General features: G+C 37.7%; 1 pseudogene; it reads right to left on the bottom strand.

Moving 5' to 3' along the window:
- Positions 1-2,201: 2,201 nt before the first annotated feature.
- On the bottom strand, positions 2,202-11,865 carry LOC116149716 (large ribosomal subunit protein uL6-like; annotated as a pseudogene).
- Between the last annotated feature and the right edge of the window lie 3,584 nt (positions 11,866-15,449).

Below are 15,449 nucleotides of genomic sequence, written 5' to 3' on the forward strand. Positions count from 1 at the left end.
ATAAGGAATATAACAAGAGGAAAATGTCTCTATACCTACAGAGAAAATCCTAGCCTTCTGATGAATACTCAAATATTTAAGCAAGAAATAATACCCATTGTTAACAAAATTTTCAAAAATAGAACTCTTTCCAACTAATTTGATGAGCCCAGTATTAACCTGACACCAAAGACAGAGACACATCTTTTCTTAGAAAACTGATCATAGCAAAAAGGGTAAAGAAAATCGTGACTATTGGAAAGGAAGAAATAAAATTACCTCTATTCTCAGACCACACAATTGTCTCCACAGAAAATCTCAACTACTCTATGTGAATGTTATTAAATCTAATAAATAAATTTAGCAATTTCAAAGAATACAAGTCAGTATGCAAAATCTATTGTGTTACTACAAACCAGCAATAGACTATTGTAAATTGAAAGTTGAAAAAGGACCACTTACAATAACATCACCAACATCAATTGTAAGCCTAATCATATACATATGTGTAGAGACCGTACGGTAAAACCTGCAAAACAGTTTTGAAAGGAATGTGAGAAACTTACACTAGATCAATGGGGCACCGTAAAAACAGAAGCGAAAAATAAAGCCTTTACTTCTACTTCACACCATATGCCAAAAATCGTCTTGAAATTTATCACCAGGAAAATTCTGGTTGGTGTCAAAATGACATGGAATTCAACGTAATTTAGAGTTGCATCAAGACTGGTGTTGAGGTCCATTCTCAGAATGCTCCAAAAATCTTTCTTATCCTTTTTCTTCTTTCTGAACATGCCTAACAGAAAACTCCTGCTTGCATGGCTGTCAGTGTAGTCTTCTCATTCAAAGCAAATAGGCACCCATTCGAAAAAAAAAGGTCCCAAAAATAAAGATGAGTTTTTCCCTCCAACATCTGATCAATTTATTTTAGATAAAAATGAGTATAAGTCAAGCTGAATATGTTCATGATATTTCAAAAATTATGTAAAAATAATAGTCAGAACATGAGTGTGATCTATCCAGTGCCACTGCAATTCTTTTTCTTGCACTCTGAAATACAGCTCCTATGAAGGAATAAACATTTGATTATAGTAAAATGAGCATTAATTATATAACAGACTGAAAAGTCATGGCTCCTACAATGCTTGCATTTGTTCAGTTTTATAAGTTATAGAAAAGTCCTGTTCTCTGGAAAATGTTCTTTTAATTTTTATACACTCTCACTTAAATGTTTAATCTGTTTATATTTTTAACTTCTTTTATACAGATGTTGATGTTTTAATTTTTTCCATAACTTCAACATTATCTCTATTTTCTATGGCTTTTCTCCTTTCTGTTTCTGTGGCCTAATTTTTTATTACATTTATGTACACATATTTATGGGAACCTTTAGTATCAATCTATATTTGAATCTTTAATGCCAACTTTAACATCAATCTATATATTCAAACTATTTTTAGTTTTCTTTAAGTAACATGTATCCCAGTTGAGCTCACTGAGAATATTTACATGTAATTGACATGTCTGATACATTTTTGTTGTCAAATTTTATTGTGATATTGTTTATTCAGTTTAACTTTTATAGTAGCTATGCTCTCATTTTTCTGGTGACTTCTGTTTAGTTCATTCTGTTCTATGAGTATCAATTATCATTTTGGTAAAGTAAATACTTGAGATGCTCCAAAACTCAGGCCCTGGCCCCTCCCTGATGTGCCCGGGGAGGTACTCAAGGACCTGGGAAGGATGGAGTTCACCATCCGCCTAGGCTCCCCTTCCCATATACCAGGGGACTTTGCCTTCAGGAAATTTCTTTTATTTCCGAATGACCATGTCTCCAAGACAGTACAGACACTTAATAAGTTCTCAAACATCTAATAGGCCCCTCATATGCTTGCTTCCAAATAGTTCCACATGCTGTATCTTGTTTCCTGCCATCTCCAGATTGTTGAACAGTGTCCAAAGTCTTACATGTGTTCAATAATACTTGATAATTAGATGAAAAAGCAAGCATATACATGTTTTAAATTAAACAATTAATAACTTATTCTTGATAAACAGTACTGCAACAAGTACTGATTCCTTTTTGTTTTTTAATGCAGGGCTTTTGCATCTTTAAAACCTCACAAGTAGATCTTAAGAATCATCTGGCTTTTTGTTTTTTCCCTAGCTGGAAAATTCTTAAATATTATTCATCAGCCTGCTGAACTATTCCTTTTCCAGAATCATAGATAGGATCTGAAGATTTCCTTGTGTTTAACTCTTGTGGCCTGCTGAGTCAAAACATCTGAACGTGATACAAGTTTAATGCGTTTCCTCTAAGACTGAACTCATCTTTTGGGGTTTGAGATACTGAACAAGGGCTGCCTAGTCTCATCCTAACATTGTGGATGCGTTTTTCACTCAAGACATTTCAGATTGGAACAAGAGACCCGTTCTCCTGAATAACAACATTGATGGGGAAGTGGGCACGTGCAGATCTCATCTTGGAAAGGAAGCCCTGTACGTGGATAGTAGAAACCATAGCCAGTTCTTTTATATTTCCCCATTGTCAACTGAGAGTCTCTTTTACTTTCCAAGGAGACTGAGTTCTACGTTGATGTGACTGAAGTCCTCTGGGGTGCCTCATGATAACTGCACCTCTCTTGAGAGTAATGTCAACATTTTCTAGAATATCAACAGTCTGATTGCTGAGAATGGTTTTCACTCTTGCAGGGAAAAGATCTCTTAGAATTCACCTGTTACATACAAGTGACTGACATTTAAATTTTGGTGGCCCTGCCCTATAACCACACCCTTGAATTAGTATTTATTTGTTGCAAAATACAAAGCAGATAGATAGTGTTGGTGTTGACCTCTCAAAGACAGTACAGGATCAGAACAATATACTCTTCACTCTTACAGAAGGGGTGACGTATGGGTTATGTGAGTTAGCTGAGATAATCATTCAAATGTATTCCAGAAATTGTTTGGTACACCTTAAGGACTGATGCCTTAAGTAGTTGCTCAGCTGGTTACTCCTTACACAAGCTTTGGTGGTGAACAGAAAATAAGGAAGGTATTAATGTGATATTAAGCCATAGAAAGCCAAGACACAATGTGAAGAGGATTAAATGCTCAAAGTGGCATGAAAACACAGTGAAGAAAGATGCTAGTTTGGAACAGATTTTTATAATGTAGAGCTCTGAAATCTTTCTTTTAATCAACAGTAGGCTTGAGGATCTCCCCACCTGTCCCCCTCCCACCCCTCCCACCTCTTTGTTCCGCCTGGTCTTCTTTCTCTGCTATTGAATAAATTTTATACCTTTTTTGCACAGACAATTCCTTATTTTGTTCCTTCCTATAAGAGCTAAGCTTTGGTCAGTTCAATTTAGACAGTAAAAGCTTAAAATGCTTTTCTTAAATACATCTATTATTGTTGGCTTCTGAACCTAAATTAGATACTGAGTTTTACATCTTAATTTAAATGTGATTAACTTTATTTTTTAACCCTTTCCTGATCTGATGATATATTTATGCCACAAACTTCTGTTTCTCAAGAAATTAAAAAAAAAAGTTTATTATACTAATAAAATACATTTTACTAAAAAATAATGCAAGCCCAACTAATCACATTAAAGGCATCTTGTATCAGAGAAATGTATATTAATTTTTGGAAATTATTTCTCATTTCATTTCAATTGCTAAAGGATTTTTGAAAAAAAAAAAGTTAAATTATGAACAGTAAGCACTGTTAAAGATGTTACTTTAGTCTCAAAATAATGTTGATAGTTTTAAGAAAATCATTTTTTCCAGGCTTAATAATACTTAAGCAGTCAAGTGGGCCATAATATATCATGTATTGCTGGGGATAAAGAAGAAAAATTATCAGAGTTTAGAATTCCACAAGTTTGGGGGAAATGAAGCTACTGAATGTGACTAGTCTCTGCCTTTTCTACTGCTCAGAATATAGCTGGGAATTGGGAATTATGCCTGGTAATAAGCTTTAAGCACATTTGTAGTGTGGGATAAAGTTCTTACTTGGAAGAGTGATGTTCATTTGACCAGAGCCGATTTTAAAGGGATAGAATATAGGCCAGCAGATTTCTGTGACACACTCATAACCTTTCTGTAAATGTGCTGCCTTTATTTTTTATATCAAATGAATGCTGGGGTTTCAAAAGGTATTATTCATAAATAGGATATAGTTCCTCAAAGGGGAAAAAAAAGAAACTAGCCTGTAACATACTGACCCTCGGGAAATAAAACACCAAATCATTTCTCCTTTAACTCCAAAGGAAGCCTATGTTTTTTCATCAGTCCCTTTTTCAAAGGAAGAAATCACTTGAGTTTCACCATCTATCTCTGAACCTATTAGGTTGTCAATCTGGTTTGAGTTTTCATCAGAGTTGGATTAACAGTTGGAAGGAAGAGTTGTCTAATGCAAACATTCACCAGGGGGCAATGAGAAAATTCTGTTACATTTGACATAGGACAATGGTACTTTTTCAAGAAGAGATTTTGAACATTCGTAATGGAAAGGCAACTTTTTGTAAAAATTGTTCAGAGAGTTCTCACAACTGTAGACTTGAAAATTCCATTTAATTGAAAAAGAAGGCTAATTTAACAAAGGAGAAATAAAGAGCTATGAATGTACATATTATTAATTAAGAAAGTATTATAAATTAAGGAATTAATGTAGGGTCCTAAAGGAAAACACTGTCAATGATAGACTCTAATAAAATAATAATTCTACATAATAAAATTGACATATTATTTTTAGATTTGTTGGAGGGAATGAAAGAAAAATAATTTGAGGATTGCTAGGTTACAAGTGATCTAAACTTTCTTTTAATAGTGAAGACATTCACATGTATATGTTTTCTAAGTACATGGGTCCCATAAGTCAACATGACCTCCAGGTTGCTACTCCGGCTGTAAACACCCCTTCTGACAACTGGCGTTAGCATCATATGGTGACTGGAAATTGTCCTCACTCTCACAATCATCAAGCATTAGGGGTAGAAATCATCCATTTTCCTGGCCCTGCTTTAACAAGTTGGACTGCACTTCTTAATGGAGATGCTTCAATTACTTTTCCTTTGTGACTACGTCTCAAAATTGAAATTCACTTATCTATCACCATGCATCTACAGAGATTTGAAACGTGTTCATGAAATACTCTGAGCAGTTACACATAATAAACTATCAAGCTGCTAGAATGTATCTTCTCACAGCCCTTTCTCTCAGGAGTATTTCATTCGTAAGAGCAAAGTTATTCTTTGCAATATACAAAAGCTTCCAGACACATATCTCTGTACAAAAATGGGTCACAGGCCATGTTTACAATAAGAAAGAGTCCATAACTCTACTACTTGGCATTCTGTTGCTGCTTCCTATATAAACAATATAATCAAAGCACATTGTACTTTCTAAGAAGCTAAAGAGAGAGCGTTTCAAATTGTAGAAAATAATGCATGCGATTGCATCTTTCAATGATCTGTTAACGTTCACTTATGTACGTAATGTTTTCACTACAGACCTGCAGGAGGTGATGACAGGGAGGATGACTGATCTGACAGGTGAGAATCTTTGGAGGCCACAGGTCAGAGTACTGCTTCTCATTCAGGTGGAATAATATGTCAAAAGTGATGTGTGGCCCGGTTTTTGTGTATCACTTTCTTTTGGATCCTCTTTGAGCAGTAACATGAGATTTTCCCCTTCTTCCAGGCACAGCCTGCTTCTACTGCCTAAATGTATTACAGCTTTTCTATTTTTGACTAGATGGCCAAGTCATTTTGACCCTGATGAGTTCTTTCTCTAATCTATTATTAAAGAATGATATTTCCACCTTGTTTAGCCAGAACATAACATTTCACTAATGTACAGTTTCTGAGATATTCATGAATATATTAGCTTAGGAGAAACAAAACAGTTGGCATGAAATGGAACAATCAGAAAATGAGAGTTACTGATAATTATAGTATCATTGCTAAAATATTTTTTTAAAGATGGAATCCAGGAAGACAAAGTTGAGAATGTTTTCAAAACAGAGAACAAAATATAACATGTTAGAAAATGCTAAATAAGACTTTAGAAAATGTGGAAGGTCAGAGAGTTCTAGTATCTGCTTAATAAATCCAGAAAAGACAAATAAAATAGCAATAAATTTATACAGAAATTTCTAAAGTCAAAAGAGAGGATGACTCCTGAAACCAAAGCATGTGTGTGACAGTTGTATTTAGAGAAATATGAATGGAACGAGAACTACTGCAGAAAAAAAAAGTTTTTAAAAAAATTATCAGAATGTCAATTTTATTCAAAGTAAAGTTAAATTCCAAAGATATGCATAGCTGATGGATAGATAGATAGAGAGAAAATATTACTTGCTCACCAGGAATCTGATTGATAGCAGAATTATCAAGTATAAAACTGCACGTTAAAATATTCCCAGTAAAGATTTGTTTCTAATATTCTAGAAATTTAACTCAGAACAACTTTTCAAACCAGCGGTCATGTATAAAAGATTAACAAAGATACATTATAAAACCTCTGTGCAGCCTGCGTGAAGGCCATGCACATGCACACACACATTTATTCATTCTATGACACAACCAAAAAATAGTCAAAGGAAAGGAGCTGAGTCAACTTCAAAGAAGACAACGAACTGATTTATGAGTTAAATGAAGAGGAAACCTAGTACAGGAGATGCACAGGACGTCTATCAAAATTCCGATGAAGTCAACAGTAACGATGATGATTTCACAAGGAACGTGATAGGAGACGCTAGGTGTTCTGAGAGATGAGAGAGAAAGGACGTTCACATTTCTTCTGTTAAAAAGACACAACTGTTGATTAGAGGTAATTTAATTAAATGTAGCTCCCTTCTCACACTGCAGACTCCAAACAGCACGCTCTCCTCAGCCAGACGGCTGTTGAGACATCGAGGCAACGATTCCGTCTTCAGCCTCTGTAGCCTTTAGCTCTGTTGAGGAAATTGCAGGAGAAGAATGAAGCAACTTGTCCTCCGGGAGCTGGCAGTCACCCGGCTAGCAGCATCAGAGCACAGACCCAAGGACAGAGGAGAGTTTAGCCCAGTACTTGGGATTCTTTTGATCCCCAGAGGCAATATTTCATCTGCCCCAACTGCAGACCTGCCACGTCTGAATTCCTGAATTTCACAGTGAATTAAACAAATAGTGTGGAATAACCTCTATCCTTGAGACACTGAACAGGCAGGAAGAGGTGACAGCTTAGGGGCTTCCAATAGGACATGACAAGCTTCCTTAAAACACACAACCATTGGAAAATTGTCTTCTTGTCTTTTCATCACTACAGAATGCCCAATATTAAACACTGTCCAACAACCGGACATACTACCGGAACTATCAGACCAAATGACGTAACAGAGAAAGCTGTCCTTTTATCTTTTGGGTGTCAGAAGTCAGAGATAGGGGGTTCATGCTGAATACACAGACCCCATGTCCAGTATAATAACTACCAGAGGAACTGCATCCACACTTGAACATGAAGGAAGCAAGAACAGAGGATCCCCTAGATTTCAAAAGAAATTAAATAACTTCTTTTTGAACTTTACTCAGAAAATTATGCAAAATGAATACATGTAATCTTTTGAGTTGTAGTTCAAACATCCATAAGGATTTCTGTTTTGATTCTACTTAAAGAGGCCACTTTATCAAAAACCTCAAAAGTTAATCTATGCCTCTACACATTTAATTATAACATTGGAAAATCAACTTTAAAAAGAAAATCTTAAAAAGCTACCAGTCAGAAAATAAATATTCCCTCCAAAGTACCAACGTTTAAACTCACAGCATGTTTTGTCTTACCTAAGAAGTCATGGTTTATATTAGTTGAGATAAACTAATATTATCAAATAACTCGCAAGTCTCAGTAACCTAACAAAATCAGCTTTTATCTTCTGTCCATAATAAATTCCAATGCAAAGGTTCAGCACACAGCTTTACCTAGAATCAGAGAGCCTGGCTCCTTCCACGTCGGTACCCCCTAAACCCTAGAAGTTGCCCACAGAAACCTCTGTGCCTGGACAGTAGAGGAGGGAATGAGAGTGTGGATTTCCCCACACGCACCCTTTCCTGGTCTCACTTCTGTCCACGCTGTATTCACGAACACCAGCCCCTGGGCATCTCCTGGTCTGAGTCCAGCTGTGCTCCCCGGGAGAGGAGGGGCATCTGTGCAGTTTAGTGAGAATTGGCGGTCTTTCCACCTCACTAGCAGCACGCAAGGAAAAGTTAGTCCAGCCAACAATTGTGAGAGTGAAAGTATGTAACTATTCACAGAAAAGCAAAATAGAAACACTAGGAGAGAAGAGCATCTCCAGGTAGTTAGTGAAAGAACCACTAAAGAATGTATGACAAAAAGAGTAAAGGTATGTTCCAATCTGTTTCAGTCTATAGTATCATAATGTATGAAATATATAAATGTATAAAATGTATATATAAAATATACCTTATATCATAATGCATAAAATATATAAAATGTATAAAATATAGTATCATGATATATAAAGTAAAAAGTAACATATATACACATATATATGCTGTTTTTTCTTTTACTTTATTATGTGTTATCTTTTATAATATTGTGATTTTTTCTGAGCAATTGTTCTTGTATCTTTTTTCTTTTTGCTGACAAGCGTTCCATTAAGCATATGAACAATAGCAACAGTCCTATGTCGCTGTTGTTGTTCTGTTTTTGATTTTTCGTTTTAGTTGTGTGTGACTAATATCGGAGCTTTAATCAGAGGCAATATCCTATTCGATGAAATTATCTGAAGCCTTGCCCACATTGCTTTTACAACTTGCAGGATTCTGTTATGTTATCTATGTCCGCAGTCGTGATTCAATCTTTTTTTCCTACAGCAATATTTCTCTTACAGTAAGTAGGTCATGATTTTCCTTGGATCTCCTCCTGAAAATTGATACAAATACAGAGTTTTATCAGGTGAGTCACTGGTTTTTCTAACAAGGACCTTTCCTCACTCTAGCACAGGCCTTAACATCCCTGGGTGAATGAGACTATCTCTTGAATTTATGTGTCTCTAAAATGCCTCTGTCAATGGCAGGGAAGACATATCTATGCCATTCAGGGATCACATTTCTGCTTATTTAGTTTAAAATCTTGGGGAAGCTTATTTAGTTTACTAAGATGAATGATTCAGCCAAAAAAACTTATGTTAATAGGTATCATGATGGATATCCCAGGCTTTATGACTCAAAGTCTCCCATAGATGCAATATCTGAACAAAATATACACTACTAACGTGAGCAGACTCAGGAAACTGAGATCCCATCTGTAGCAGACATGACTCCGATGCTCTGTCAAGAAGTTCAAAACTCCCAGGAAGTTTCCTTTTGTCTATTTTTAGGATTTCCTGGCCAATGTACCATCTATTGCATATTGAAGTCCATTTAGTTGACAATTTATTTGTGCAGTCATCTAAAAATTATTTGTATAGCATGTTTCATCAACTCCACATTACCACTCACTGTTATTTATGCTAATATGTCATGTACAAGATCAGATTATAATTATAATTGTAAGTTGATTGACTTCTCGATCACTGATATGCAAATTTGTGAAAAAAAGTACATGTTAAGATCAGTATAAAATATTTTGAGCAAACAGTCAGACAAGCTCCCTGCTCTTCAATGAAACAGTGGGAGGAATTGATTTTGCAGATAGTTTTTTCCATCAATTGATTGTGTGGATTATGAGAAGTCTAAAGTTAGAGGAACAGCTGCATAAAGGCATGTATTGTACAGCTGGGACCCAGGGGACCAGATTTCCAGCTGAAACTGTTGATCGACTCTTTTGGCAATGCTTTGTAATAAATGCCCAGGGTGGGCATGAGAGTCACTCCAGTTCCAGCCCTGCACATAGAGACTCTGAGAAACAGGAGCCCAAATTCCAGTTTCAGTGTAGATGTGAACGCGCGGCAGAACATGGGGGCACAGTGCTTGTTTCAGCCAACGCTTCCCAAATGGGCATCAACTATTTAAGTCAAAACTGTCAGAAGTCACAGTCACAGTGGTTCTCTGCTTGTTCTCCACACCTATTACTGTTATAAACGTGACTAGCAAGATTTCCACCAGATACTCAGGTCGTAGTGCCAGTGGGCAAACACCACAAGCGGCATGCACAGGTTGACTGCATGGATAAACCAGACGGTCTAGAAAACAGGAATTGGTAAAGGCAGTTTCAGAGAAATTGGTAGAGGCAGTTTTTGCATTCTGCCCCAGCAGGTCAGACTGAACAAAAATAAACATTTGTAAACTGAGCAGAGGTGAAGGGGTAGGTGAGGACTTTGGGAGAATGAGTAGCATATCTGAAAGCCATCTGAGAATCAAAGTCACGGAAGATGCTCTTCGGGGCCATATTTGTCCATGGCCTCCACCCCGAAGTTCAAAAGCAATTTTAAATCTTTTTAGTGAGCAGAGCTGAGACGCAGAGGCTGCCCAGACTGAGACAAATGACTGATCACCGTGGAAGCCGTCAGTCACAAACATGAGGAAGAGACGGAGTCGAAATTGACGGTCCTCAATTTAGCATTCCTAAATTATAAAGCGAAAGAATGTGGGCCCATCAGGATCAAGGGGGGAGCTGTCAGATGGGAGAGAGTCAATAACACTGAGAAGGGTTCATGAGATTTCATTCTTCCTGGCGTCTAATAGCACAGTAGGCAGTAAAGACACCAGAAAACCTAGTGTTTTCATTGATTTTTGTCAAGCACTCCCAAAAGCTCTTCCGGAAAAAAAAAAAAAGACTTGTCAAGTTTGAAGACTTGGAGTGCGGTCTGTGAATCAGGATCCATCCTATGCGCACTTTCATTTGTATTTCTAGAACTCAGAGCCCCTGGTTCCAGTGTGAAAACACATATCAGCAAAGGGACAGCAAGCTTACTAATCTATGTTGTGAAAAATGATCATATTTGTTTTTAGGTCCACTCTACCCCACCCCACCGTGCCCCGGAAACTGTCCAGGCTCTTTGTTGTAAGGGAACATATCTCTTTACAAAGCAATATAGACACTCATTTCAACGTCAAGTTTGTAAAGGAATGACAAATTTCTCCTGGATTCAACCTTGTTTGTTCTTTCTATCATTACAGAGGACATAAATAAAAAAAAAATTACAAAATATATGTTAGGTAAAGAACGTGCCAGTCAGTTAACCTGAGGCAATCTCCTTTCCCCTAAGGAGTATGAGAACAAACTCCCGACAGGAAATTCTGTCTGAGCCACACACAACCGGGAGCAGAAAAAACCAGCAAATTATCCTCATCAACTCTCATCCCAGAGAATACCCTGAGTTATTTCACTCATAACTCTGTTGTAAGTTTTTGTTGTAATTTGTGCATAATGTAAAAATCTTATCATTCATACAATCTGGAAAACGTTTCCAGACCCTTCACTAACCTTGACTATCCAGTTGGACCCCGTTTAAGTATATCAAGATGGTGGGTTATGGAATTTAACAAACAAAATTAAACTTAACTGGTTCTTCTAACAAGTAGTGACTTTCTGTTTGACTATATTTCTTTGAGACTCTGAGCTCCAAATTGGCAGACTCATTCTTTCCTGCTGAAGTCGGAATTTGCTACATTATTTCTCTGTGCTGTATCAGCTGCCCTTATAAACATATTTGTTTAATAGCTTCTTGCTGCTCATAATTTTTCCCAATGCTCTATTTTCCAAGACATAGATGCCTTTAGTCAAGTAATGTTCTCCGTCTGCAGGTAGCTGACTGGCACCAAACACTCTGGTTGGCCAGACGGAGGTTGCCAAGGACCAATGTTTCCTGCATTTCGTACTGCAGAGCTAATTAGTACCAAGGATGTTTGCTTGACCAGCTGCCGTTAGCAGTTTCATTTCGCCTTATCATTTACCAACTTAATGAGGTCCCTAAAATCTTCCTAGGAACAACTTTACTAAATTAGGCCATCTACCCTTCTGAAGATGAGTAGCTTCTAGAAGTCTTGGCTCAGAGCTAGTGAGACTGCAATTTCGTTATCAATTCCATTGACCAAACAAATCCCACCGCTGAGGTAAACGTCAAATGGATGGGGAAATATGCTCTGCACAAATTTTACCTTGCACGGTAATGTGCTGGGCCTGAATAAATTAAAAAAAAAAACAGTAATCTAATTGGCCATAGCAAATTTAAATACTGGAAACTAGGCTTATAAAGTCTTCCTGGGACTTACAAAGGACCCTGTACTATGGAAAATATAACAGAAGGAAATATTTAGCGTGACTTCATATGGAAGCTAGGGATGTGTCTCCTAACAGAAAAAAGAGAGGAATGACAGTCATGGTAATTGAAACACAGACGCCCACAGGCAAAGAGAATCATGATTCAGAATCAAGAATAAGTGAACTGAAAAAATCCACTTTACCCAAAGAACCTTTGAGTAGGAGACACATTTGGCAGCAGAGTGCATGGGGAGTCTTCAACATATCATACCCTGGGAGGAATAATCACAAAAACTGAAAAGGAGCACGTGTTATTTATCAATTATTTGTTCCTTCATATATTAACACACACGTATTCAAAACAATATGAACAAAATCATTCTTGTAGGACACATGTGAATGTTAGACCAGTCAGCTACCAAGACTGAGTGACACCCAACGACCCAGTAGGGGACAGAATCTCAAGTTGTTGTACTTGAGAAGGAAAGGATATTGCTCAGAAATGGGTACTGTGATTAGTCAGATCTTGTGACTTCCCTTTGGGGAAGAATTGGAATTTGTTTTTCATTTATTTGCTTCTCTTCGGTTAAATGAGTGATTGGTTTATATTAGGTGAAGGTATTAGGTCGCGTTGATGGCATGATTTTGTTTATCAGTTATGACTAGTTAAAGGTGAGGGCGAGGTGAGGACATATAACAGTGACTGGTTCTCTCAACTCCAGCTCAACTCCACTCTCCCTGGTAGTCTAGCTCTTGGCTCTTGCGACCTGGCTTCCACAGAAAGAGGCACGGAGCGAGATTTGAAGTGATACAGTCAGGCTGAGAGGGGGCTTCTCCTGTGGTGGTGGTAACGGCGGTGTCTGCTTCCTACCTTTGGGGGTGCCAGACAACACCAGTTTTTGTGGGCATGGGTTGTAGGGGAGGGGCTGTGGTCATTCAGACAGCTGCTTCCTTCTCTCTGTATTGCGACCCAGACACTGTCATTCTGAGTCTTTAGCCTCACGAGAATGGCAGGATAGAAGTTTACTCACAGGACTAATTCTGTTCTGATCATTCTTAGAATTTTGACCTAAAGCCAGTGCGTTTAGACCATCAGGTAGAAACAATCCTAAAACTTAAATAATTAAAATAGTGCTGGTATCAGATTGAAGATAGGCAGGGAATAGAATAAACGATCCTGGAAAGACCCACATACGCTTCGAATTTCGAAGGTGATAAAGGTGATGTCTGTGATCTGGACGTGATGTGACGAGGGCTTCTGTTAAACAGTGAAGGTAATCCCTTCTCCATCACCCTGAAGTGGAGGGGAATATACGGCGACGGGGACTAGGAGATGCTCAGAGGACAGAAGCTCACTTATACCTCCTTCATTCACTCCCAACCCAGAGTGTTACTTTCTGACTGGAAATGCAGAAGAACCAGGCAATGAACCGAATGGGTGAGACAACAAAAGCACAGGCAAGCTCCACCGCAGCCGGCCCCTTGTCACACAATCCGGCTCCTCAGTCTGACCGTCTCTGAGATGGGGGCAGCTCCTCTCAGGCCTGTGTGTGCTTCTCAGATATACAAAGCTCCCTTTCACGTCCGAGGCATCTTAAGAGTTGTATTTATGGAAGGCGCTGAATTTTGGGGGGATTATGACATCAAATGTCTATTACTGTAGATGGCTAAATTTCGTAACTCAGTTGAGATCATGCTCTTTCTCTCTGACCAAACAGGTAAATCACGCCTTCGTTTGTGGAGAGAAATAAATAAACACGATAAAGAAATGAATCAAAGATTATCTCTACAAAACCTCTGCCCTGAGATATTCAAAAGATAACCACAGAAGAACACACTGTGTGCTTTAATACAAGGACAGTTAGCACCCTGCTCTACGTCTCTAGCGCAATAACACATGTGAAGCAGGCGGCATGTATTTGACCTTCTGCTAAGATTAATTAGCATATTTCCAGATTTGCATTTCATTTCAACTGATTGGCTTCTAATATCAGATTGTTAGATAAATTATTCCTTTAGGTCAATAACTACCTCTTAATTGTTTTATGTAAAAATATCTCTGACCTGAGTAAATTAAACATAAACAAACATCATAATGGAAATAGTCTATTTGTTCTTCACTAGAACTGTAAGGCATGTCTGCTACATTTTTGGTCCTTAAATAACTGACCCTGATTCTATTGTCCTTCCAATCATCATTATGGGATAGATGCTCGCGGCCATGGTTCTAAATACAAAGACTGGAATGAAGCACATAGAGTCAGAATAAAGCCAGATTTAGTATGGCTTTCTCTCCAGTTTTTTTGACTACTTTTTGATACGTGAATATCCACAGTGGGAAAGTACACACATGAAATACTGAAGCCAAATATCATGAAACTAATATATTTCCTCCCCTCTAATAAATCTGTAGCTTGCACATATAAAAGCTGAAATTCCTGATTTATTCTCTATGACAAAGAAAAACATTTTTCCTTGGAATTGTTGTAAGCATAAACAGAAATGTCCTAAAAATGAAGAAAAATACATCAGCTGGGCCCCATGTGTAGGAATAGTAACATCTCCAAAATAATGTATTAGAATAAAGAAAATACTGGAATAGTAAATATGTAGCATGCAAACAGCCTAAGAAATTCCACAAATATCAAATGATAATTCTGGACATTCTGATGGGAGATTAAGAGTAAAGGTTGACACCGCATTCTTACCCCACTTTCTTCTTCCTTAGTCTTTTTCGAAGACTATATTTTCTTGTTTGATTTATTTTCTACTGTGCACTAACACTGTGGGTTTATCTTCAATCACAAAAACAGCTGAGATTCATAGGCATGTCTTTTAAACAAAATTTAGGAAGTACAATTTAAATAAAACAATCTTTCCATGATTGTATAGACAAGAGTCTCCTGGTCTGATTTAGCTGCGTGGATTTCACACTCAAAAAATAAACGACGTTTTCAGGGCAGACTAGGGTAAGGCAGTGAATCCGCACCATCGCTCAGCTTGGATCAAGTGCTGAGGCACTCACCGAGTCTCAGGACCCCAGCAGTGTTGCCTTTAGAATCTAACTGGACAGTTAGTAGCCGTTACCTCCCGGGTTCTCAAAGAAGCTTCTAAAATCGAGTAGAAGTGGGTTTGCAGCTTTAGGCACTGGAACGATGTATGTTATTGTGCACATGTAATCAGAACGGGTTGGAATGGGGGTTTGTAAGCAGCCTGTGTTTCCCTAACCCAGGCCCTCTGTGTTTTAGGGGCCATTTCAT

The sequence above is a fragment of the Camelus dromedarius genome, chromosome 28, assembly GCF_036321535.1.
Source record: "Camelus dromedarius isolate mCamDro1 chromosome 28, mCamDro1.pat, whole genome shotgun sequence".
In the NCBI taxonomy this organism is placed as follows: domain Eukaryota; kingdom Metazoa; phylum Chordata; class Mammalia; order Artiodactyla; family Camelidae; genus Camelus; species Camelus dromedarius.